Source organism: Miniopterus natalensis, chromosome X (assembly GCF_054644295.1).
Source record: "Miniopterus natalensis isolate mMinNat1 chromosome X, mMinNat1.hap1, whole genome shotgun sequence".
Lineage (NCBI taxonomy): Eukaryota > Metazoa > Chordata > Mammalia > Chiroptera > Miniopteridae > Miniopterus > Miniopterus natalensis.
In genome coordinates, this window is record NC_142103.1 from 53,532,080 (window position 1) to 53,559,058 (window position 26,979).

A 26,979-nucleotide genomic window follows, 5' to 3' on the forward strand; every position below is an offset into this window, starting at 1 on the left:
CTTGAAGTGTTTAGACAGAGAAAGAAAATAATAGTATGATCTTTCTTATATGTGGGTTCTAAAAAAGCCAAACTCATAGAAGACAGAATAGAGTGGTGGTTAACAGCAGCTGGAGGTGACGGGGGGAGGCAAAATAGGCAGATGGGTACAAACTTCCAGTTATAAGATGAATAAGTTCCAGGGTATAAGGTACAACATGGTGATTAGAGTTGATACTGTATTATATAATTGAAATTTGCTAATACAGTAGATCTTAAATATACTCACACCAAAAATTAAATGGTAATTATATGACGTAATGTGTTACCCAATGCTATGGTTGAAATCATTTTGCCACATATAGGTGTATCAAATCAATACATTGACCAACTTAAACTTACACAGTGTTATATGTCAATTATATCTCAACATAGCTGAGGAAAATCCAAATCATATAGAAGTTACATCTGAGAGGAAAAATCAGTGGAAGATAGCATTTCAAACAATATTAGATGAAGCTCTACTTTGCTCTATGTAACATGCCTTCAAGAGTCCACCACCCTAAAAAGGCATCTTATAGAAAACAGTGTCTTCCAAACCTAGAGGTCTCTTCTGAAAACCTTCTACCTTGCACCTGTTTTCATATGACATGGATACTCTTGAAGGAGCTGTACTTACTTCTGGGCCATTGGCGGGGCAAATGTTCATGAGCTCCTAGAGTTTAAGTTCCTTCTCACTACCAAATCCGTGCAAAGAGTCCAGTCAATGTGGCAGAGTCCAAGGTGGTGGTGGTTGTGAAGTGGCAAACCACTGCTGAGATCAATACTCCATAGAAGTTCCTCAGATTTAAAGAGTATCAAGTTTATACTCAATTTCTCCAACTCAATCAGACTCCTGTTCAAGCTCTTAAAAAGAGACAAAGGTTTTCGTGTTATTTTAGGTTGGCTCTAGTTTTTTAAAAGATTTTTATTATTTTTTTTAGAGAGGGAGGAAGGGAGAGAGAGAGATAAATATCTATGTGAGAAGTAGACATTGATGGGCTGCCTCCTGCAAGTCCCCTACCAGGGATGCAGCCCGCAACTGGGACACGTGTCCTGACTGGGAATGGAACTGGCAGCCTCTTGGTGCACAGGACAATGACCAACTAAGCCACATCAGCAAGGACAGGTTGTCTGTGTTTTAACAGATTTTAAAATATATAGAAAATAACTTAAGATATAAGTATTTTGGTTTTCACATAGAAGTCTGAGCTGGTAAGGAGGTGAGTTTTCTTCTAGCTTGTTATTATGCCATCCTTGACCTAGAGAGCTCATTTTGCAATTCAAGATGGCTACTCTACATTTGGCCATCATGTCCCCTCCCCAACAGAGAAAAAGAAAGGAGATAGCACACTCCTTCCTTTTAAAAGTATGAAAGGATGGTTGCACACATAGTTTCTGCTCATATACCACTGGCAAAAAATTAGTCACAAAGTCACAACTGGCTGAGACTAGGAAATATAATCTTTAGTTGCATGAGCATGTGTTTAGATAAAAATCTACCTTTATGGAAGGAGAGAATAGTCTATAAGAAAAAAGTAAACTTTGGCTTTCTAGCATCTATTTTCTTCTTATTTAACAGAACATGATTTTATTCTGGTAACTACCCTTCCCTCCCTCTCCCCCCAATATCTCATATGCCTTACATGAAACTGATGCCACCTCTAACTGTAGGAGTGGTCTGATAGTTAATTTCATACCCCTTGCCAGTAATCAGCTTAAGACTGCCAATTCAGGCAAATTACACTCAAGTTTATTTGGAAGTTTCTGAAGAAAGTTCTTATTCTTCTGGGATAAATTTTAGACCCAACTTTCTCTTTTTCTCCTCTGAACACTGTGGCATGTGGATGTGAGGCACAGAATGGCAGTAGTAATTTTTCCTATAGATAGAGCAGAAATAAGGAAGAGTATAAAGCTGACAGAATCACAGAGAGGTGAAGTTAAAGTTACTGGATTAAGTAAACCCTGAAGGCTCTTCCTATTTCTGGACTCCATTATATGAATCAATTATTTTCTTTACTGTTTAACCTAACTTAAATTTGCTTTTCCTTTGCTTGCAACTAAAACACCTTAATTGATAAAATGGTTAAGGTCTTAATAAGGATTAAAATTCTCCTCATTTGGCCTAGCCTGATCCATATTATTTCCCCATAATCAAAAACGATATATCTGCTATGCTATGCTATGCTATGCTATGCTATGCTATGCTACGCTGGGGCTGAATTTATTACATGAAGAATCCCTAAATGGTGAACTATACCATGTACATACTTATTGTACAAGTTCTCATGAAAACAAATCAACTACCCATTCAGAAATAAGGGCTGCTGATCATAAAGTTTGTGAACCACTATCTATTGAGACACTGTCTCTTACAACAGTTGTAGAGATTATGCTTTTATACTTTTTAAAAAAGAGATTATGCTTTTAAAGGTCAGCTTGTGATCATTTATCTTTTGTTGCTGGGATGAAAACTATTAAAGTTGGGGTAAATATGTGTATTGTAATTATTCTTTGCAGGTATTTTTCTACCTTTAAAAATAGACAAAGGCCATACTTATGTTTAGAAAGTGGGGGGGGTTTGTTTTGTTTTTGTTTGATATGGAACATGACTAAAATTATAACTATACAGGGCAGAAAGACCCAGATAGACCTAATTTTCATTTATTAAACTAGTTTCACTAAGTCAGAAAAAGTAGCTGAACCAATATTAAGTGAATGATATGTTCCTTTTCTCCTTTTGCTAGGTCTTAAGAGGGCGAGGCTCTTGGAACTTGAATATGTAAGGAAGCAAAAATTATGAAAGGGCAGAGGAAGCAAGGCATTAGAGACTCTGATGTCTCTACTTTGTGGGGAAAAAAACCAGGAAAAGGCTAGTTTTGCTCTAATAAACAAGATCTGAGGTGAAGTTAAGGTACTTTAAGAGGCCTGAGTCCTTGAGACAGGTAGGAATGATCCCTTGAGACTCACTTTCACTTGCCTGGCTTTCTATGGAATAAAAGCCATTAATACCGGTACTGCCACACTTCATTTATCCCAAGTTGAAGGATGCTCAGATACCTAAACAATTTGAATTATTCCTGGCTTTCTCCTTTTCCTCACATACCTAGTAAATGGGACTTTTCTCCCTCTTGATTTTTTAAGTACACAGCATTAAATAGGGCTTAGTTGGGGTGAATCATATGGATGGTCAAGGAATAAACTAAGTAGACTGTAAATTACTTAAGTCAGCCTATCAAATTTAATTCTGCAATAAGCAGACAATCTGATTACTAAAGTCTGTGGAACATCTGTGAACTCAGCCAGTGTCAGATATAGGGCTTCCTAAGATTCTATATAGGATTCTGGTCTAACATAGCAGTGTAGAAAGACCCTCAACTCACCTTCTCCCACCAACACATTGAATATACACCTATAGACAGAGTAATTCACCCATTAGAAGAACTGAGAACCGACTGAACAAATTCTTCACAACAAACAAGAGAGAGACCAAATAGAAATGGGTAGGAGAGATGCAGACACATTCCAGATGTATGGATCTGCAGTAGGGAGGGATCACTAAAGGGCTGATGTACAGAATCACCTATCCTGTGGCAGAGCAAAGAAACAATGGTTTAAAGAGCATCAAGACTATTCAGGAATGAAATCCATTTATTAAACTTATGGAATCTGCCAAATGGGAGAGGAATTACATGAACTTTCTATGGTATGGTATCAGAGGCACTAGAAAGTGCCATTTGTTGTGTTCCCACTACACCTTGATCACATGGCAAGAGCATTATCCGGGTGACTAGCCAAAAGGCCAAGGTCACCCCAGTTATCCCCAAGCCTACACCAGCTCCATGGCTTGCCCCTGAGACTACCTGCAGCCCATGGCACCTCTAGCCACATCTCCAGGCCCTGGCATGGTTTGTCCCTGGGACTCCCTGTGGCCCAAGCCCACTTGAACTACAGCTCCAACTGGCCTGCCAAGATGACCCTTGCACAGTTTGCCCTCAGGAATCCCCAGGGATAGTACACACTTCAGCTGCCGCTCCAACTGGTCTTCTAATGTGGCTCTAGTGCAGCTTGCCACCAGAACTCCCTGTGGCTTGGGTCAGCTCCAACTATAACTCCAACCAACCTTCCAAGGCAGTACCAGTGTGGCATGCCCTTGGAAATAACCATAACTAGCACATGCTCCAGCTATAGCTCTGAGTCCTTGTGTAGCTTTACTTGGGGACTTCCCATGCCATGAACCAGCTCCAACTACAGCTCCAACCACCTACCAATACAGTCTAAATGAAGCTTCCCCCAGATACTCACTGTGGCTCACACCTGCTCTAGCTACAGCTATGGACCAAAACAGAATTTTCCTCTGAGCCTCCCAGTGGCCTGAGCACTTCAACTGAAGCTCCAATTGGTATACCAAGGCAGCTCTGAAATGGCTTGCCACAAAATCCTTCCAAGGACTGAGCTAGCTCCAAATACAGCCACAGGTAGCCTGCCAAGGCAGCTCCAGCAATACTTGCCCTCAGAACTACCCACAGCTGACACCTACTCTAGATACAGGTCCAACCAGCCTGCGAAGGTGACCTGATGCAGCTTTCCCCCAAGTGTGTTGTTTCCCATGCTTATACCAGCTTCAGCTAGCCTGAAAAAGACACTGGTACGTGCAATATACAAAGGGGAAGCTCCTACAAAATGTCACTCCTCCAAGACTGGTAGAGGTTACTATTTTGCCTAAATCAAGTAAACAAATGAACAGAGAAAGATAGCCAAAATGAGGAAACAGTGAGAAATATGTTTCAAATAAAAGAAAAGGAAAAACAAAACAAAACAGAAAAGAACTAAATGAAATGGAGACAAGGAATCTACCAAATAGAGTTCAAAAACAATGGTTATAAAAATACTCAATGAATATAGGAGAAGAATAGATATATATAGTGAGATCTTCAGCAAAGAGATAGAAATATAAAACAGAACCAATCAGAATTGAATAATACAATAACTGAAATAAAAAACACACTAGAGGAAATCAATAGCAGATTAGATGATTCAGAAGAAGGCGTCACCAAGCTGTAGTACAAGTTAGTGGAAATAACCCAATCAGAAGAGCAAAAAGAAAATAGGGTTTTTTAAATGAGGGCAGTTTAAAGGAACTCTGGCACATCAAGCTCAATGATGTTTGCACCATAGAAATAAAAGAAGAAGAAGAGAGAGAAAGGAATTTAAAACTTTTTTGAAGAAATGACTGAAAATTTCCATAACCTGGTGATGGAAATATGCATACAAGTTCAGAAAGCATTGATAGTCCCAAAGAAGATGAACCCAAAAATGTCCACACCAAGACACATCATGATTAAAATGCCAAAAGTTAAAGACAGAGAATATCTTAAATGCAGCAAGAAGAAAGCAGTTAGTTACCCACAAGGGAGCTCCCATAAGACCTGCAGCAGATTTTTCAACAGAAACTTTGCAGGTCAGAAAGGAATGGCAGAAAATATTCAAAGAATGAAAGTAAAAAAAACTACAACTAACATAATTCTACTCAGCAAGGTTATCTTTTAGAATCAAATGAGAGATCGTTTCCCAGGCAAAAAAAAAGTCAAAGAAGTTCATCACCATGAAACCAGCATTACATTGAAGGTTAAAATGACTTTTTTAAGAAGAGAAGAAAAGATTTTAAAAATATATGAATAAGAAAATATAGGCCCGGCTGGTTGCTCAGTTGGTTGGAGCAAAGGCTTGTATACAAAAAAGGCGGTGGGTTTGAACCCCAGTCAAGGCACACACCTACGTTGCAGGTTCAATCCCCTGACAGGGTGCATACGGGAGGAAACAAATGAATGTTCCTCTCTCACATCTCCCCCTCTCTCTCCTTCGCTCTCTAAATATATCTATCTCCCCCACACTTTCCTCTCTCTCTAAAATCAATAAACAGCCCATCTGGCATGGTTCAGCAGTTGATCATTGACCTATGATCCAGGAGATCATGGTTGAATTCCCAGTCAGGGCAATTCCTGGATTTTGGGCTCCATCCCCAGTAGGGGGCATGCTGGAGCAGCCAATCAATGACTACCTCAACATTGATGTTTCTAGCTCTCTCCCTTTCCCTTCCTCTCTCTGAAATCAATGAAGTTATACTTTTAAAAAATCAATAAACATATCTGAGGGTGAAAATTTTAAAAAATGTTTTAATAAGAAAAAGAAAATACAGGAAATAAAATCTTTCTCACTGACAAAGGCAAACAGAAAAGACAGTGTACAAAACAATTATAAAGCTACTATAAAGGTTAAATAACAAAAGGAGGAAAAATATGTGAAATTAGAACAAAAAATTAAGGGCTACACAGAAACACATATGAAAAGAAGGGGAAAAAGTGACAAAACATACACATGGGAGTTGGCTTATTAATTGTAGCAATGTTAGAATATGTACTTATTTAAGGGACCATGAACATAAAATACACTGCTATAAACATAGCTTGGTGTATATAAAGTGTATGGTAACCAAAACCAAAAATCTATAATAGATATACAGGAAATAAAAAGAAAGGAATCCAAACCTAACACTATAAAAATTCCTCACCCTGGCTGGATTGGCTCAGTGGTTGGAACACTGGGCCACTGAATGAAGGGTCCAGGGTTTGATTCCAGCAAAGGACATGTACCTCCATTGCAGGCTTGATCACCAGCCCCAGTTGGGGCTCATCCTGGAGGCAACCAATCAATATGTCTCTCTCCCATCGATTTCTCTCTCTCTCTCTCTCTCTCTCTCTCTCCCCCTTTCTCCCTCTCCCCTTTCCACTCTCTCAGAAAAGCAATGGAAAAAAATTGCTCAGGTGAAGATTTAAAAAAATAAAAATTCCTCAACATACAAGAGAAGAGAGCAAAAGAATAAGAAAAAACAACAGCACAAAAAACAGGAAATAAAAGATGGTGGTAGACTGAGCAGAAGCTATAATGACACTCTCCCAAGGACCAAACTGGAATTACAACTAAAATATAGAAGAACCATCCTGAATAATCAACTGCAACTGAAGATGAGCTGGAGAGCACCCTCATAACCAAGAAGGAAAAATGGAGATCACATAGAGACTGATGGGAAGGGCGGAGGTAGGAGAAGGCTGGCAGGGATCCCACAGCCAGCAGCTGCAGATCTGGTGAGATATCTCAGCTGGGAAGGTTCCCACTGAGGACTCTGGGACCTAAACCCCAGGCTGGGCTTCACAGCCCAGAGCACAAGAACTGAGAAATGTGCCCAAATAACATCTGGCTGTGAAAAGCAACCAGGTTTCTATCTGCCAGGGAGAGATAGCTGGAAATGCAGGAACCCTCTTAAAGAGCCAACACACAAATTTTGTGTGCAGCCACTAACCTTGGGCTGAAGCAATGGGAGGGCACAGTGGACTGGAGCTATGTGAGGAGAATTTAGGATTGTGGGTTCTGGAGACAGAGCTCAGAGAACACCCCTCTGGATTCCAGTGCCGAGTCATTCACCCATACTGCAGAGAACATTTTTCACAGGCAGACATTTACCTTCCAAGCAGCTTTTGCCTGAGGGGGAAGCAATTCCCCCACCCTGCTGGAAAACCTCTTGCCATACCATGTGCAGATTCTACAGTCAGAGGCTCATTAAGAGAATCAGATTAATTAGCTTGCAGGCAGAGGTAGACCTCAGAGTGCTTTGAGTCTTTGCCTGATCTACTTCTGGACTTGGACCTTGGAAAAGCAGAATTTGCTATGCATCTTGGCCCTGTCCAAACACACCCAGATCCAACAGAGGGAACCTCAAGCTGTGGATTATTGAATGCTCCAAACAGGGTACTCAAGGCCAGTAACAAACAACATCTGACATTGGCCTTCACCAAAGATCTTCCAAAAAAACTGAGAGTCCTAGTATGCCTACTTAATACATAGAAACAAACCCAAATAGGCAGCCAAAATGGGGAGACAATAAAACAAGTCCCAAATGAAAGAATAAAAGTAGTCTCCAGAAAAGGAGCTAAATGAAATGGAGATAAGCAATATCTCAGATATAGAGTACAGAATGATGACTGTAAAGATAATCAACAGCAAGATATGGAAACTATGAAAAATGACCAATCAGAAATGAAAAATGACATAGCAGGAATAAAGAATACATTGGGAGGAATAAACAGCAGATTAAAAGAAGCTGAAGATCAGATCAGTGAACTAGAATACAGGGTAGAAAAAAATCACTCAATCAGAGATCAAAAAATAAAAAACAGGACAGTCTAAGGCAGATGTGAGACAATATGAAGCGTAACACTATTTGCATCATAGGAGAGCCAGAGGAGGTCAAAAGTAAGCAAGGGTTAGAAAACCTGTTTGAAGAAATAATGGTAGAAAACGTCCCTAACCTGGTGAAGGAAAAAGTTACAGAAGTTCAGGTGGCACAGAGAGTTCCAAGCAAGAAGAATCCAAAGAGGCCCACACCCAGACACATCATAATTAAAATGCTAAAAATTCAAGACAAAGAGAGAATCTTAAAGGTAGCAAGAGAAAAGCAATCTGTTACCTACAATGGAGCTCCCATAAGGTTTTTAGCTGACTTCTCATTAGAAACTCTACAGGCCAGAAGAGAATGGCATGAAGTATTCAAAGTAATGCTAACGAAGGATCTGAAACCAAGACTACTCTATCCAGCAAGACTATCATTCAAGATAGACAGTAAAATAAAGAACTTTCCAGACCAAAAAAAAAAAAAAAAATGCTGAGGGGGTTTATCACCACCAAACCAGCATTGCAAGAAATGTTAAAGGGGCTGCTGTAATAATAAGAGGTAGAGGGAGACACAAAGGCATAAAGAATTAAAATGGCAATAAATAAGGTTATATCAATAATAAACTTAAGGACTTTAAGGGAGAGATCAACAGCAATATAGTCATAGTTGTGGATTTAACAGCTCACTGACTTCACTGGATAGATCTTTAAAACAAAAAGTCAACACAGAAATAGTAACTCTAAATGGCACACTAGATCAGATGGATTTAATTGATATTTACAGAACATTTCATCCCAAAGCTGCAAAATATACATTCCTGTCAAGTGCACTTCTGTCATGCTCAAAGATAGTCCACATGTTAGGACACAAAACAAGTCTCTACAAGTTCAAGAAGACTGAAATTATATCAAGCATCTCAGATCAGAATGGCATGAAATTACAAGTCAACTACAGTAAAAACACTCAAAAATATTCAAACACATGGAAGCTAAATAGCATGCTATTAAACAATAAATAGGTTACCAATAAGATCAAGAAAGAAATTAAAAACTTCCTGGAAACAAATGAAAATGAACACACAACAACCCAAAATCTATGGGACACAGCAAAAGCAGTCCTAAGAGGGAAAGTTCATAGCACTACAGGCCTACCTCAAAAAGCAGGAAAATTTTTTAGTAAACTATTTAACCCTACACTTTAAAAAATTAGAAAGCTCCCTTATGAAGCCCTCTGGACCAAGGTTTTTGTTTTCTCAGAGTGTTTTTTTTTTTTTAATTATGGCTTTAATCTCATCAGTTGTTATTGGCCTATTCACGTTTTCTGATTCTTTCTCATTCAGTTTAAATGATCTCACTCCTACGTGGAATCTAATAAACAAAATAGACTGAGGAAGAAAATAGATCCAGAGACAGAAGCATGGAACAGACTGATGAATCTCAGTGGGAAGGTGGGGTTGGGGGAGTGGATGGTGTGAGATTAATCAAAAACTTATATGCATATATGCATAACCCATGGACACAGACAATAAATAGTGTGGTGAAGGCCTGGGGGGGATGCGTGGTGGAGGAAATCAATGGGGAAAAAAGTGGGGATATCTGTAATTCTTTCAACAATAAATATAAATTTTAAAAAATAAAAAATAAAAACAGGAAAAAAATTAAAAACCATTAGTATGTCAATAACTACATACCTATCAATAATTACTTTAAATATAAATGAACTAAAGGCTTCAAATATAAGGTAGATGAATAGATTTTTAAAAACCACGACATGGGTACCACAGCTAGTTAAGCAGCAGACCAAAGTGTAGAGCTGGTGTCCTGTGAACCAAGTCCTGTATTCTTTTAACTTCTCAGCTCTGGTTCTTTTTTATATTCTCTGCATTAACAGACACCTTACATGCTTTGTTCTAAGATTGTCTTATGAGGTGTGTTTGTTTTTTGTTTGTTTGTTTTTTAATATTTATATTCTTTGTAACTACTGTAAAGATCCTTTAAAGCTGTATTATTGTCTTGACAGAGAATCACCTCTGGCATTCATTAAATATATACTTTAGTTGTAGTTGTTAATTATACTCCTGTTTACTGTTCATGTTTCCATGAAGTCTAAACTTTGCCTTCTTGGCATTTCTTTTTGAGATGTGTGAATATACCTCTGTGATATTCATTCTTGGTTTTGTACTGTTTCCCCTTCTACCATGAACATTTATCTGCCTTGCCCTGGCCAGTGTGGCTATGTTGATTGGGCACCAAAATGTTGCTGGTTCGATTCCTGGTCAGGGCACGTGCCTGAGTTTTGGGCTTGACCCAGGTAGGGAGCATGCAGGAGGCAGCTGATCGATGGTTCAGTCTCACATCAATGTCTCTCTCTCTCTCTCTCTCTCTCTCTCTCTCTCTCTCTCTCTCTCCCCCCCTTTTTCTCTCTCTAAAAACCAATTAAAAAAATCTTAAAAATTTTTAACCTGTCCCTTAATACCTTGCTACTTCTAAGCCTCTCTGGGTTGATGCACTTTAGTATAAGCCATTCCAAGGGAAGTGGAAGAGCCCCTGTTCACAAGTTAGCAGTTTGGGCAGTGGTTAGAGGGATCAGGTCAAAGGAATCTTATAACCTGAGCACATGAGCTAAACTTCCTTAGTGGAAGGTTTATTCACCTTGGAAATAAGGCTCACAGGTATTCTTCTAAGTCACACTCAGTCATACGTTACAACAATATGGTCTCTTAGAGTAATTAACAATCAGTCACATGACTGATTTACTGTTGAATAGGTTAGGTTTTGGGGTGGTATACTTGCATGTTTCAGAAATAGATTTTCCAAGTAGCAATAGCATCAAAATTGCTTTGTATGTAGTTCCAAATACAGCTATGCACCACATAATGACATTTTGGACAATGAGGGATGGAATATTGGTGGTGGTTCCGTAAGATTATACTGGAGCTGAAAAATTCCTGTCACCTAGTGATGCCATAGCTGTCTTAATGTCATAGCACAATGCATCACTCATGTGTTTGCAGTGATGTTGGTGTAAAGAAACCTACAGTGCTGTCAGCTGCATAACAGCGTAGCTCATGCAGTCACAGCAGTAAGCTGCAGCAGCTAGGTTTGCGTAAGTGCACTCTATGATATTCACAAGACAAGGAAATCATCTAACGACTCATTTCTCAGAATGTATACCTGTTGCCAAGCGGTACATGACTGTAGTTCATTGTACAATTGTCAGCAATATAAAGAAATAATACAATTCTGAAATAATATTTCCTTTGTGGTGCTGAAAGTAGGCTTTTTAAGTGAAAGAGAGAATGGAATCATCTGTGAGTGTAGTATTTTCAACATAGTGTTGAGAACAATTGCAGAATGACTCAAGGCATTAATGTCGTTGCCCATTAAAGTGATGTTTCTCAGAGTGGAGAGGTTCAGCTGCTCGATTCTTAGTGAGTGTACCCTAATTTTATCTAAATCTTACCAGTGAATCTGTCCAGTCCCAAAAGCTTCAGCTGAAGCCAGGGTAGAATTTGACAAGTTCAAGGACTTTAGCCATCCTATTGCCCATAGCTGTCTCAGCACCAATGGGGGGAGTAAGCTGTAGGCTGGCAAAATCTTCCAGGATACCAGATATTGAGAAGTGAGTGAGTTCATTGAAAAGTGATGATCCTATGAAGATGTGTTTTTTACCAAAATGGTTTATTTGGAGAGAGTAAGGCATGTAGAATTGGAATGGGACAAAGTCAGCAATGAACTAGAAACACTGAGAAGGTAGACACACAGTGACCCAGGAGTGGTGGGAGATCAGGTAGAAACAGGCTTCTCTTCAGAGATGATGAGATGAGAAAAAAACAAAAACAAAAACAAAAACAAAACCATGACATATACATATTCTGCCCTCAGGAGACTCACTTCAGATCAAGGCACATGAGCTGAAAATAAAGGGATTGAAAAAGATATTTCATGCAACTAGAAATGATTAAAAGCTGGGATAGCAATTTTTATACTAGACAAAACAGAATTTAAAACAATGGTTGTAAGAAGAGAACAGAAGGGGATTTCATAATGATAAAAGATCAGCCTGACAAGAGGATATAACTCATAAAAATTTACACACCAAATGTAGGAGCACCTAAATATATAAACCAAATATTTACAGAGATAAAGGGAGATATTGACAGTAAGACAATATTAACAGGGGACTTTAACATTCCATTGACATCAATGATTAGATTATCTAGACAGAAAATCAACAAGAAAACAGTGGTCTTAAATGACACATTAGATAAAATTGACTTAATAGATACTTTGAACATTTCATCCAAGAGAAGCAGACAACATATTCTCTCCAAGTGCAGATGAATCATAGAAGATCATCGCTATGCCTAAAGTGGCAGAAACGTCTATCTTCATTGCCTTTGCTCTTTCACTGCTTCTGTAAACCTCTTATTTTCCACAGGACTCCTTTTCATGCAAGTTCAGTTGAATTTTTCAGACATCAACTTCCCTCTAAAGTTGGCATTTGCTCTATCTTGTTATAGTCTCTGTGACCTGCTACCTCCTTCCAATCATCCAGGCATACTTTATTATGCACATGATTAATAGTTGGAATCTACTTGAGGTCCAAGAATCAAGGTTAAGTTTGAATCATAGAATATAAAGGAAGAGCATTGGCCTCGCTTACATAAAGGCAGCAGGAAATTTTACCTCTGAAATATAGCTCAAATGAGTATATATTGCTCAAATAACCAAATAAACCACTATTGCAAGTGAAATGAGAGTGAAGAAAGAGTAGTAATGTGCTAATGGATCTTTGATCATTAATTCGGATGTTTGTCACAAATATCACAACTGATAATGAATCTTCATCTTCAGGACCTGTTGTAGCATAATCAGCACCTGTCCATGCAAGATGAGCAATTTGCAGATGGGCTCTCGCAAAAGTGTGGCACCAAGAAAACTATTTGTTTTTTATTTTGGTTTGCTTTTTAATTTTTAAAAAAATATATCATTATTGATTTCAGAGAGAGGAAAGGAGAGGGAGAGAGAGAGATAGAAACATCAATGATAAGAGAGTCATTGATCGGCCGCCTGCTACACACCCCCGACAGGGGATGGAGCCAGAAACCTGGGCATGTGCCCTGACCATGAATCGAACCCCAATCACCTGGATCTTAGGTCGATGCTCAACCTCTGAGCCACGCCCGACTAGGCTGTTTTTTAATTTTTAATAATTTTTAAAATTTATCTTTATTGTTGAAAGTATTACAGATGTCCTCTCCCCCCCCCCCCCATTGACTCCTTCCACCCCACACCCACGTCTCCACCCCAGGCATTCAACACACTATTATTGTCTGTGTCCATGTGTCATACATACATGCATACACATTCTTTGGTAAATCTCTTCCCACCCACCCCCCTCCTTCCTTCTGAGAATCCTCAGACAGTTCCATGCTTCTATATTTCCATATCTATTTTGTTCATCAGTTAATTTTGTTCTTTAGGTTCCACGTATGAGTGAGATCATGTCATACTTGTCATTCTCTGATTGGCTTATTTTGCTTAGCATAATGCTCTCCAGGTTTCTTCATGCTGTCTCAAGGGGTAATAGATTCTTCTTTTTCACAGGTGCATAGTATTCCACTGTGTAAATATACCACAGTTATTTATCCACTCATCAACTGATGGGCATTTTGGCTGTTTCCAGATCTTAGATATTGTAAATTGTGCCACTAAGAACATAGGGGTGCATATGTTCTTTCTTACTGGTGTCAGGGGATTCTTTGGATATATTCCTAGAAGTGGGATCACTGGGTCAAATGGCAGTTCCATATTTAATTATTTGGGGAAAACTCCATATTGTTTTTCATAGTGGCTATACCAGTCTGTGTGTCCCCTCAGCAGTGTACTATGGTTCCCTTTCTCCATATTCTTGCCAGCAATTGTCTTTGTTAATGGTAGCCATTCTGACAGGTGTGAAGTGATATCTCATGGTTGTTTTAATTTGCATCTCTCTAATGATTAGTGACTTTAAAATTTTTTTCATATATCTCTTGGCCATCTCTATGTCCACTTTGGAGAAGTGTCTACTTAGTACTTTGCCATTTTTATTTGGATTGTTTATCTTCTTTTGTTACGTTGTATGAGTTCCTTATATATTTTGGATATTAACCCCTTATCAGATGTATCAATGGCAAATATGTTCTCCCATACACTGGGCTCATTTTTATTTTGTTTATGGTTTCTTTTCCTGTGCAGGAACTTTTCATTTTTATGTAGTTCCATTTGTTTATTTTCCTCTTTGTTTCCCTTGCCCTATGAAAGTTACTACTGATAGGTATTTATAACCATTTTAATTTTTATGCCTATCTTTCTCTCTCTCTACTTCTCTTTATGTTTACAGCAGTCCTTTAATATTTCTTGCAATGCTGGCTTGGCAGTGTTAAACTCATTTAGTCTTTTTTGTCAGGAAAGCTCTTTATTTTACCACCTATTTTGAATCTTAGCCTTGCTGGATTCAGATCAGCTGGATTTAGTCATGGTTTCAGATCCTTGCTTTTCATTACCTTGAATACTTCATGCCATTCCCTTCTGGCTGCTAGAGTTTCTGATGAGAAATATGCTTGAAGGCTTATGGGAGCTCCCTTTTAGGTAACAGATGGCTTTTTTCTTGCCTTTAAGGTTCTCTCTTTGTCTTGAAATTTTGGCATTTTAATTATGATGTGTCTGGGCATGGGCACCTTTGGGTTCTTCTTGCTTGGGACTCTCTGTGCCTCCAGAACTTGTGTGACATTTTCTTTTACCAAGTTAGGGAAGTTTTCTGCCATTATTTCTTCAAACAGGTTCTGAATCACTTGCTCACATTCTTCACCTTCTGGATCACCTATAATGTGAATATCGTCCCATTTCATGTTGTCCCACAGCTCCCTTAAGCTGTCCTTTTGTTTTTCAATTGGGTTTTCCTTCTGTGATAGAGTGATTTTTTTCCTACCCTGTCTTCTAATTCACTGATCCAATTCTCAGCTTTCTGTTATCCACTGTTTATTCCTTCCAATATATGTTTTTCAGGTTTACAACACTTTATTAAATTTATTGGGGTGACACTGGTTAATATGAGCATATAGATTTCAGGTGTGGGATTCTATGTTACAAGATCTGTATATTGCTCTGTGTGCCCACCACCCAAAGTCATTTCTTCTCCCATTACCATATATTAAGTCCACCTTTACCCCGTACTCCCTACCACTTCCCCCGACAACAACCACACTGCTGTTTGAGTTCATGAGTTTCAGTTTTATATCCTATACATCAGTGAAATGATATAGTTCTTAGCTTTTTCTGACTGAATTATTTCACTTAGCATAATATTCTCAAGGTCCATTCATGTTGTTACAAATGGCAGTATTTCATCCTTTCTTATGGCTGAATAGTATTCCATTGTGTACATGTACCATATTTCCTTTATCCAGGCCTTTATCACAGAACACTTTGCTTGTTTTCATGTCTTGGCCTCTGTGAATAATGGTGCAGTGAACACAGGGGTGCATATATCTTTGCAAATACATATTTTCAAGTTTTTTGGATATATTCACAGGAGAAGGATTGCTGGATCATATGGCAGCTCTACTCTTAATTTGTTTGAGGCTCGCCAGACTGCTTTCCATAGTGGCTGTACCAGTCTACATTCCCACCAGCAGTGACTGAGGGTTCCCTTTTCTTCACAACCTCTCCAACACTTGTTTTTGCTTGTCTTGTTGATAATAGCGACTCTAACAGGTATGAAGTGGTATCTCATTGTAGTTTTGATTTGCATTTCCCTGTTAATGAGGTCGAACATCTTTTCATATATTTATCGACTATATGTCTTCTTGGGAGAGGTGTCTGTTCAGGTACTCTGCCTACTTTTTGATTGGGCTGTTTTTTTTGTTTGGTGTTGAGTTTTATGAGTTCTTTATATGTTTTGGAAGCTGAAACTTTTTCAGAGCTACTGTTAGCAAATGTAATCTCCCATCTGGTTGGCTGCCTGTTTGTTTTGTTGTCAGTTCCTTTTGCTGTGCAGAAGCTTTCTATTTGATATAGTCCCATTCATTTATTTTTGCCTTTCCTTCCCTTGCCTTTGGGGTCAAGTTCATAAAATGTTCTCTACCACCAAGGTCCATAAGTTTGGTACCTATGTTTTATTCTATTTAACTTATTGTTTCAGGTCTCACATTTAGGTACTTAATCTATTTTGAATTCACTTTTGTACATGAGGACAAACTGTAATCCAGTTTGATTCTTTTGCATGTGGCTTTCCAGCTTTCCCAGCAATGTTTATTGAAGAGACTGTCTTTACTCCATTTTGTGTTTCTGTCTCCTTTGTCAAAAATTATCTGCCCATGTACATGTGGTTTTATATCTGGGCTCTCTATCTGTTCCACTGATCTGTGTATCTGTTTCTGTGCCAATACCATGCTGTTTTGATTATCGTAGGTCTGTAGGGTGATACCTCCAGTTTTGTCCTTTTTTTCAGCATTACTTTAGCTATTCGAGTTCTTTTGTGTTTCCATGCAAATTTGATGATTTCTTGTTCTATTTCTTTAAAAAATGACATTAGTATTTAGATGGGGATTGCATTTAATCTGTATATTGTTTGGATAATATGATCATTTTAACTATGTTAATTCTTCCAATCCATGAACATGGGATATTTTTCCATTTTGTTGTGTCTTTTTCAATCTCTTAATAATGCTTTGTAATTTTCCGTATGTAGGTCTATCATAGTCTTTGTAAAGTTTATGCCTATGCATTTTATTATTTTGGTTGCAATTGCAAAAGGAATTATTTTTTGAATTTTCTTTTCTGAACTTTTGTTGTTAGTATACAGAAAGGAAATGGATTTTTGTACATTGATTTTGTATCTTGCAACTTTACTGTATTTGTTTATGGTTTCTAGTAGTTTTTTGGTGGAACCTTTGGGTTTTCTATATAAAGAATCATGTTATCTGCAAAAAATGACAGTTTTACATCTTCCTTCCCAATTTGAATGCTTTTTATTTCTTTATCTGGCCGACTTCCAGAACTATGTTGAATAAGAGTGGTAAGAGAGTATAACCTTGTTTTGTTCCTGATCCTGGAGAAAAAGCTATCAGTTTTTGACCATTGAGTATGATACTAGCTGAGGGTTCATCATATATGGCCTTTATTATATTAAGACACTTTCCTTCTATTCTTATTTTATTGTTTTAATCATAAGTAGATGTTTTATCAAATGCTTTTTCTGAATCTATTGATAAAATCATATGATTTTTATCCTTTCTTTTGTTAATGTGGTGAATTACATTGATTGATTTACATATGTTGAACCATCCTTGTTCCCATGGAGTGAAACCCACTTGATCATGATGTATTATTTTTTTGATGTACTGCTGTATTCGATTTCCTAGTATTTTGTTTAGGATTTTTGCATCTGTATTCAGCAGATATATTGGTCTTTTTTTTTGTTATCCTTGCCAGGTTTTGGTATCAGGGTTATATTGGCCTCATAAAATGTGTTAGGAAGTTCTGTCTCTTCAGTTTTTTGGAAGAGTTTGAGGATAGGTTTTAACTCTTCTTTAGATGTTTGGTAGAATTCACTGGTGAAGCCATCAGGTCCTGGACATTTGGTTTTTGGTAGGTTTTTTATGGTTGTTTCAATTTCCTCACTGCTGATCAGTCTATTTAGATTTTCCAGTTGTTCATGATTTAGTCTAGGAAGGTTACATATTTCTGGGAACTTATCCATTTCTTCTAGGTTATTAAATTTCATGGCAATAGTCTTTCATAATATTCTGGTATGATCCTTTACATATCTGTGATGTCTGTGGTGACTTCTCTATAATTTCTGATTTTGTTTATATGGGTCTTTTCCTTTTTTTACTTAGTGAGTCTAGCCAGAGGATTGTCAATTGCAGTAATATTTTCAAATAATTAGGTCTTTGTTTTATTAATTTTTTGTATAGACTTTTTCTTCTCTATTTTGCTCAATTCTGCTCTAATTTTTATGATTTCCTTTCTTCTGCTGACTTTGGGGTTTTTTTGTTTTTCTTTTTCTAGTTTTTTAAGATGTGAAGTTAGATTGTTTACTTGGGATTTCTCTTGTTTCTTGAGATAGACCTGTAGTGATATAAACTTTGCTCTTATTACTGCTTTGCTGCATCCCAGAAGCTTTGATGTGTTGTATTATAATGATCATTTGCCTTTATAGATCGTTGATCTTGTCTTCATTTCTTCTTTGACCCAGTCATTTTTTAGTAGTACATTGTTAATCTCCATGTATTTGTGGGTTTTTTTTAACTTCCTTTTTGCAGTTGATTTTTAATTTCAAGGCATTGTGATCAGAGCATATGCTTGGTATAATTTCAGTCTTCTTGAATTTGTTGATGCTAGTTCTGTGACCCAACATATGGTCTATTGTTGAGAATATTCCATGTGCCCTAGAGAAGAATGTACAATCTGATGTTCTGAGATGAAAAGTTCTAGAAATGTGAATGATGTCCATTTGGTCTAGCATTTCATTTAAGGACAATATTTCTTTACTGATTTTTCTGTTTGGTTGATCTGTCTAGAGCTGTCAATGGAGCATTTAGGTTCCCAACTATGATTGTGTTTTGATCGGTTTCTCTCTTTAGTTCTGTGAGTAGTTGCTTTATACATTTCAATGCTCCCAGGTTGGGTGCATATATATTAAGAAGTGTTAACTTTTTTTAATGTAGTGTCCCCTTTATCATTATAAAGTGTCCATCTTTGTCTCTTGTTACCTTTGTTGTCTTGAAATCTACTTTGTCAGATATAAGTATGGCTACACCTGCTTTTAAGTGTATGTTATTTGCTTGGAAAATCATTTTCCACTCTTTTACTTTGAAACTACCTTTGTTTTTGCAGCTTAGATGTGTCTCTTGTAGGCAACATATGGTTGGATTCTGTCTTTTGATTCACTCTGCTACTCTGTGCTTGTTTATTGGTGAATTCAGACCATTTACATTTAGAGTGATTATTGATGTATGTGGATTTCCTATAGCCATTTTATCTTTTGTTTTCTGGTAGCTCTGTGCCTCCATTGGCTCTTTTACTTTGTACTTCTGTTGTTGTTTTTGTTTGCTGGTGTTTAATACTTCTTTCCTTTGTGACCTTTCTTTTTAAGCTATCTGTCTTGGTTTGGGGATTTTTGAGTGTGGTTACCATGTTTATAAAAAAATAAAGTTGCATATATACAATAGTTTTTTTTCTTTCAATTGCATCTGATGGTCATCCTCCGTTGCTGCTTCAGACCTTTACCCCTTCCCCTTTTATGTTTGTGTTGTCACAAATTATTCCTGTTTATGCTCTAATTTTTTTGGTGATCTTACTCATAGTGTTGTGACCTTTTGCTCTTTGTTTCAGGTAGAATAACTCCCTTGAGTATTTCCTGCCATGGAGGTTTTCTAGTGATAAATTCTCTCAGCTTCTATATCTTTGAGAAACTATTTCTTCTTCATATATAAAGGGTAATTTTGCTCGATAAATTATTTGTGGCTGGTAATTTCTCTCTTTCAGATGTTTGAATATTTGGTTCCATACTCTTCTGTCTTGTAGAGTTTCTGCTGAGAAGTCAGATGAAATTTTGATGAGTTTTCCTTTGCAGAGCACTTTCTTTTCCCTGCCTGCTTTGAGAATTTATTCTTTGTAATTAATTTTTGATAGTTTTAATACAATGTGCCTTGGGGAGTGCCTCTTTTGATTGAGGTTACTAGATGTTCTATTTCCTTCTTGGATTTGAGGATCTAGTTATTTCCATAAGTTTGAGAAGTTCTCATCCACTGTGTGTTTAAATAGTCTCTCAGTTCCCTTGTCTCTCTCTTCATTAGGAATGCCTATAATTCTAATATTGCTTATTCTGATGGAGTCAAATAATTATTGTACAGCTTTTTCATTTTTCTTTACTCTCAGGACTCTCTCTTCTTCCCTCTGCATCATTTCAAGATTCCAATCTTCACTATCAGTAATTCTTTTCTCCACCTGGTTGGCTGTTTTCTATGCTCAGTAGCTCATTTCTAATTTCCTTAATTGCATGCTTCATTTCCAGTATTTCTGTTGGCTCTTTTTTTATTATTATTGTTTTGGAATCCCTATTTTTTTTTTTAATTTATCTTTATTGTTGAAAGTATTACAGGTGTCCCATTTTTCCCTCCAATTGACCCCCTTGACCTCGCTCCTACCCCCTCCCCAGGCCTTCACCCCATTATTGACTGTGTCCATGGGTTATGCATATATGGATATAACTTCTTTGGTTAATCTCTTCCCACCCTCCAGTCCCCTTCCCTTTTTCCTCTGAAATTTGATTGTCTGTTACATGCATCAATGTCTCTGGATCTATTTAGTTCATCAGATTCTTTTGTTCATTAGCTTCTTCTTAAAGAAAACCCTTCAACATTTCCTGTAGTGCTGGTCTGGTGGTGATGAACTCCATTAATTTTTTCTTATCTGTGAAGCTCTTTATCTGACCTTCAGTTCTAAATGATAGCTTTGCTGGGTACAGCAATCTTGGTGGTAGGTCCTTGTTTTTCATCACTTTGAATATTTCTTGCCACTCCCTTCTGGCCTGCAATTTTCTGTTGAGAAAACAGCTGACAGTCATATAGGTGCTCCCCTGTAGGTAACTGCTTTTCTCCTGCTGCTTTTAAGATTCTCTCTTTGTCTTTAACCTTTGGCATTTTGATTATGATGTGTCTTGCTGTGGGCCTCTTTGGGTTCCTCTTGTTTGAGACCCTCTGTGCTTCCTCGACTTGTCAATCTATTTTTCTTCTCCCCAGGTAGGGGAAGTTTTCTGTAATTACTTTTTCAAATAGGTTTTCAATTTATTGCTCTCTTTCTTCTCCTTCTTTCACCTCAATAATATGAATGTTGGGCCTCTTAAAGTTGTCCCAGAGGCTCCTTATACTATCTTCACATTTCTGGATTTTTTTTCCTTTTTGCTCTTCTGGTTGGTTGTTTTTTGTTTCCTCATGTTCCAAATTGCTGATTTCATTCTCAGCGTCCTCTACTCTACTGTTGATTTCCTGTAAATTATTCTTTATTTCAGTTCATGTAGCCTTCATTTCAAATTGGCACTTTATTATGTCATCGATTTTCTCAGTTGTTTTTGTAACACTCTTACTATTATGGTTGAGCATCCTTATAAACAGAATTCTGAACTCTGTATCTGTGAGCTTGCTTGGTTCTATTTCATTTAGTTCTTCTTTTAGAGATTTCTTCTGTTATTTCCTTTGTGACATGTTTCTTTGCCTCCCCATTTTGGCTGTATCCAGATGTTTGTTTCTATGTATTAGATAGAGCTGCTATGTCTCCTGGAATTTGTAGAGTGGCTTTGTGTAGTAGGTGTTAGGATCCAGTGCCTCAGCCTCCCCAGTCACTTGAGCTTCGCCTTCTAGGTGCTCCCCTGTGTGGGCTGTGTGCACAGTCTTGTTGTAGTTGAGCCTTGGTTGCTGTTGGCTTCACTGGGAGGAATTGTCCCCCAGGCCAATGAATTGTGAGGACCAGCTGCAACTACAAAGAGCTGCTGTGCTGGAGACACCCCTATGGAGCAGTGTTTACTTCAATGAAGCTTTGGTGTTCACCACGTGCGCCTCTTGAGTGTGTCACTTGTGGATGTGGTAGAGTTGTAATCTAGCATGGTCGAGTCTTACCACCAGGTGCAGCGTCTCTGGGGCCTCCTGGGAGGTGCAAAGTCAGCCTGTTCCAATGCCTTGCCCAGGGTCACCCAGCATGAGCTACACAGCAAACTGTAGTTGGCTGCTACTTGTGCAGGGCTTGGCGTTGTCCAAGAGCTATGAACCAATACAGACTGCCACTAGTGCCAAGCCTAGGGCCACTTATCAAGATGTATGGGGCATGCTGTTGCTTGTTTGAGAGATTTTAGGAAAGTCCTAAGCATAAGGCTTGAGAGGCCACTTGCATAGAAAAGCCACTGGAAATGGCTTGGATGAGCTTGCAGGTAAGGAGGGACAGGCCCTCCGGGAATCACTGGGAGCGGTGAAAGGTGTGAGTCTGGTGCTTGCAATTCAAATATGATGCCTGCCTTCTGGGTGTTTAGGGACAATGGCCTCTGCCAGCTCTTCTGCCTGGGAGAAAGCTGCTCCTCCACTGCTCACCCCAATTTCAGGCAAGTTAGTTCCTCCCTGAGTGTCCCAGATTCCTTTCAAGCTGCTGCCTGGCACTGGGACTCAGAAGGAGCATGTCTGAGTCCTTGTATGGGCCTTTTAAGAGGAACTGCCTGGCACTCCCACACCCTCCGGGACCCTCAGCGACAGTCCTCACTGGTTTTCACAGCCCAAAGTTGTGGGGATTTCTTTTCCTGACCCTGGAGCCCTGGGCTGGGGCTCTTGATGTGGGGCTGGGACCCCTTCACTCTTCCGGGAAACCTCCACTGCTGAGATATCCATCCTAGGTTTAAATCACTCACAGGCACAGGGTGTGGACCCATGGCCCTGTCTCTGAGATTCGGCCCCGATCCACCTGCGTCTCTGCCCCTCCTACCAGTCTCGATGCTTCTCAGCTCCCTGGTTGTAGAGCTTCTGTTCAGCCAGATTTCGGAGGTTCTGAGTGATGGTGGTTCTGTATTTTAGTTGTAATTTTGATGTGGTTGCAGGAGGCAGCGGGTATATCTGTTACCTACACCACCATCTTTTTTCCTCTGTTGATTGGTTCTTTTTAAAAGTTTCAATCTCTTTCATTAAGTACTTATTTTGCACATTGATTTGTTTTCTCAGTGAATTGAATTGCCTGTCTGTATTTTCTGGCATCTTGTTAAGTATTTTCAGAACTGCAATCTTGAAATCTCTGTCACTTATATCACATATTTCCATGCGTTCCAGCTTGCTTTCAGGGGAATTTTTCAATTGCTTTCTGATTATTCTCATTACCGTGGTTGTTTGTGGTATATGCTCCTCTCCTTCATCTAAGCATAAATGTCCTTTCTATAGCAGCATTGTCTGACAATCTATGATTTTCCAGTAGATCGTGCTGAATTGCAAGATTTTTTAACTTTGTGATCTCCCAGGCTTGGCTTTCATGGGCTTCCATAGAACAGTACAGCCTCTCTACTTGGATGTTGGGTTTCTTTTGCCCTCATCGTAATGGTGACGCTGACCTCCTTGGGGTCCAACCCCAAGCACCAAACCCAAGGATCAATCACAGAGGGAAACAGTGGTTTTACACTCATAGCTTTTGGTTTATAGGTAAAATGTTCCTTGACCCAACTCCAAGGGCATTGGGAAGTGGGTTTTGGTAGCTCAAGGGATGGCTGGGCTCTGTGGTTCTATTTCTTTTTCAAAAACAACCAGGCTTGACAGTGGTAGTGCAAAGCACTACCTTGCACTCTGTCAAGTGTCTGCTGACTCAGTTACTGTTCACTCTGTTCACCCTGCTGGCCTGCCCTAGCAGCTGTCTGTTCCTCCTTGTCATCTGCAGGAATCACCTACTACTGTCAGTTTCCTCCTTTTCCTGGCCAGGCCCTGAGCATTCAGCTGCAGGGCTGTGTCTGGGAGCCATTCTCACCTCCCTTCTCACCTCCTTGCTCATTCCCAGTTGCCCACCTTTTGATGTTTCAGTGTGGGCATCTCTCAGGCATGTCTCTGTGTTGACTCAGTTTCAACAGTTTTATAGTTGGTTAATTTGTTGAAATTTCAGGGGGAGAAGCCAAGGGTATCTTTCATGCCACCATTGCTCTGACATCACTCTATCAATTCAGCCAATACAGTTTTAATATCTCTTATGTCATTCTGAATTTCCTTCATTGTTTCCATATCTTTTCTCATACTGTTCAGCTCCTTAAAATCATTATTTAAAACTCTATATCTGATAGATTGCCTATCTCCATTTTATTTATCTCTTCTGAAGAGTTTTTTCTTTCATTTAGGGCTTATTTTGTTTGTTTGTTTTTTGGTGTTTTTTTTTGGTCTCCCAATTTTGGCTTCCTGTTTGGGTTTGTTTCTATGAATTAGGTAGATCTTCTAGGAATCCCAGTCTTTTTGGATGGTCTCTAGTGCAGGTCAATGTCAAACACTTTTTGTGACTTGCCTTGAGTACCCTGTTTGGAGCTCTCAGTGAACCACAGCTTGTGGCTCCGTCTGCTGGGGCTGGGTGTGTTTGGAAAGAACCAAGTGTCCCAGTTTCTCTGGAGGTGTAAACGCAGGTGGTCTAACTCCCAATACGTGGCTATACCACCGTGAGGGTTGAGAGACACTTTAGTTCAATGAGACCGAGCCAATAATTCAAGTTTCAAGAAGGAAGACAGAGACAAACATAAAACAAATCACACAGGGTTTATTTACCAGTTCCCAATGGTTCTTGGCACCAGCAGGCCACCCGGAGGATCCGCTGAAAGACACACACGAGGTCTGGGGGTGCGGCCGCGATGGCGTCGGTCACTGCAGCCCTCTGGAAGTTCTCCTAGAGAGGTGCAGGGCAGAGAAAGGCAGGGTCAGCTTTCCCGGAGCTGGGGATGAAGTCTGTGGAGGGCAGACAAGCATCCAAGGATGTGGCCGAAAAGCCCCTGCTTTTAACAGTTCAGTTGAAGGTGTGGTGCGTCTTCAGTGTGTCTTATCAGGGTCCTACAGAGCGCGGGCCTCCTTGGAAGCCAGGGCTACAAAGTGTTAATCTTATCATGGCACGCAGGCATCACAGTTACACTCAGTCACACAAAATGAAGTTACTTATTTCAAATCTAATACACACATCAAACTTATATTCCTGACTCAAATACACACACAAATCTATTTCTATAACACCAAGCTGTGCACCAAGGTCTGCATTTCCTAGCCCCAAGTCCAGAAGCAAATTAGGCAAACACTCAATCCTTCTAGAGATCCACCTTTGCCTACAGGCTGATTGTGTCTTAATGAACCTCAAGCTGTAGACCACAGCAAGGTGTAAAAAGCACACAGTGGGGTAAGAAGTTTTCCAACAGGGTGGGGCAATTGCTTCCCTTCCTGGCCCAAAGTTGCTTGAGTGGTAAAGGTCTGCCTGAGAAAGACGTCCTCTGCAGTATGGGGAAATGACTCAGCACAGGAATTTGAGCTTTATCCCCAGAGCCCATAACCCTTGATTCTCCTCATACAGCTATAGTTCACTCTGCCCTTCTTTTGCCGTAGCCCAAGTTAAGTGGCTGCACACAAAATTTTGTGCATTGTCCCTTTAACAGGGTCCCTGCATTCCCAGCCTTCTCTCCCAGTCTTGATGTGGTTCTACCCTTGTCCTTGGTTATGAGGGCTCTTTCCAACTATTCTTCAGATGATTATACAGGTTTTTCTATATTTTAGTTATAATTCCACTTTGGTCGTGGGAAAGTGTCAGTGTAGCTTCCATTTAATCTGACACCATCTTGGAATCTCTATACAGGTGTGTGTGTGTGTGTGTGTGTGTTTTGTTTTTTGGGTTTTTGTGTGTGTGTGTGTGTTTTTGCCACAGTATAAAGTGCTATTTTCCCATCAAATCAGAGTAATAATTTATAGGTGGTATTTTGTTTAAAATCCATTGATATTAATCCATAAATAAGCTGATTTATTTTTAATGGAGAACAAATTCATCTGTTACTTTGCTCGGCCCACTCCTATTGTAAGTCTACACAGAGAAAGGGGCAGCAGTCTAGGAGGATTTCCTGCAGTAGCCTATTTTCCCAAGAAAGCCCTAGGGATGAAACAATCTGAGTCATGATCCAACTCACAGTGCCATTATGTTGTAGGCCATTTTATCAGTGTGGTCAGACAAAACCTGTGTTCAGCAACTGGACTTGGGTTCAGAAACATCAGTACTTGGATTCTGGCAAGTTAGTAATTCAGAGCCAAGACTCCAACTATAAGAGAACATTTATTTGTTAAATCACACCGGTAGAAAAAGTAATTCCTCCCTTTGTCAATTTTTAATGGGATTATTAGCTTGTTTGGTGTTCAATTGTATGAGTTCTTCATATATTTTGGAAATTAATCTCTTATCAAATGTATCAGTGAATATGTTCTCCCGTTCAGAGGGCTGTCTTTTCATCTGTTGATGGTTTCCTTTGCTGTGTAAAAACTTTTTAGTTTGATGTAGTCTCATTTGTTTATTTTTTTCTTTTGTTTGCCTTGCTTGAGGAGAGATCAGAAAAAATATTGTTACAAAAGAATGTCTGAGATCTTATTGACTATGTTTTTTCTATAATTGTTAAGGTTTTCAGTCTAACATTTAAGTCTTTAATCCAATTTTGGTTTATGTTTGTGTATGGCATAAGAAGGTTGTTTAGCTTAATATTTTTGCACAGATTTTTACAGTATTCTTAACACCATTTATTTACTAGACTATCTTTACCTCGTTGTGTGTTCTTGCCTCCTATGTCAGGTGTTAATTGACCATATAGGTGTGTATTGTTCCATTGATCTATATGTGTGTTTTTTACTCCAGTACCATGCTGTTTTGATTGTTATGGCCCTGTAGTATAATTTTATACCAGGTAGCCTGAGTCCTCCATCTTTGTTCTTCTTTCTCGAGAAAGCTGTGACTATTCAGGGTCTTATGTGGTTAATTTTTAGAATATTTGTCCTAGTTCTGCGAAATACGCCATTGGTATCTTGATAGGAATTGCACTGAATCTACAGATTTCTTTGGGTATTATGAATATTTTAATGATATTCATTCTTATGCATTAACATGGTATGTTATTCCACTTATTTGTGTATTTTTCAATTTCTTCAGTGTCTTATGATTTTTTGAGTACAAGTCT